This window comes from Arachis hypogaea, chromosome 11 (assembly GCF_003086295.3).
Source record: "Arachis hypogaea cultivar Tifrunner chromosome 11, arahy.Tifrunner.gnm2.J5K5, whole genome shotgun sequence".
Lineage (NCBI taxonomy): Eukaryota > Viridiplantae > Streptophyta > Magnoliopsida > Fabales > Fabaceae > Arachis > Arachis hypogaea.
Window position 1 is genome coordinate 43,112,169 of NC_092046.1, and position 757 is coordinate 43,112,925.

At 44.3% G+C, this 757-nt stretch overlaps 1 non-coding gene across 1 annotated transcript; it reads right to left on the reverse strand.

The window, feature by feature from the left end:
• Positions 1-364: 364 nt before the first annotated feature.
• LOC112725881 (small nucleolar RNA R71) lies at positions 365-468 on the reverse strand. Its single transcript, XR_003164962.1, has one exon. It is a non-coding gene; the product is annotated as a small nucleolar RNA R71 (small nucleolar RNA).
• Between the last annotated feature and the right edge of the window lie 289 nt (positions 469-757).

Sequence of the window (757 nt, forward strand, 5' to 3'; positions counted from 1 at the left end):
GGTTCTTAGTTCATACATAAACCCAACCTCTGGGAATTGTGGTAGCAGCATTCAGAAACCACCCATTCAGGCCAACAATTTTGAGCTCAAACCACAGCTAATATCACTTGTGGAGAATCATTGTTCATTTGGTGGGAGTGCTAATGAAGACCCAAACCAACATCTCACAAAATTCCTGAGAATTTGCGACACTGTGAAGTCCAATGGAGTCCAGGAAGATGCCTATAAACTGCTTTTGTTCCCATTTTCACTTAGGGACAAGGCGGCTAAGTGGCTGGAATCATTCTCAAGGGGGAGCCTAACAACATGGGACGAGGTGGAAAGCAAGTTTCTGGCATGTTTCTACCCCCCACAAAAGGTCAATAGGCTTCGATCTGAGGTTCAGACTTTTAAACAACAAGATGGTGAAACTCTCTACGAGGCATGGGAGAGATTCAAGGATTTGACAAGGAAATGCCCACCAGACATGTTCCATGACTGGGTGCAACTGCATATTTTCTATGATGGACTCTCTTATGAATCAAGGAAGGCTGTAGACCATTCATCAGGAGGTTCATTGAACAGGAAAAAGACTGTGGAAGAAGCCATTGAAGTGATTGAGACAGTGGCTGAGAATGAGTACTACTATGCATCAGAGAGACACAACACTAAGGGAGTCATGGAGCTGAACCATGTTGATACAATTCTAGCCCAAAACAAGGTGTTTGCCAAGCAACTAGCAGAGCTCACCAGGAAGTTAGAAACAAAGCAAGTGGCT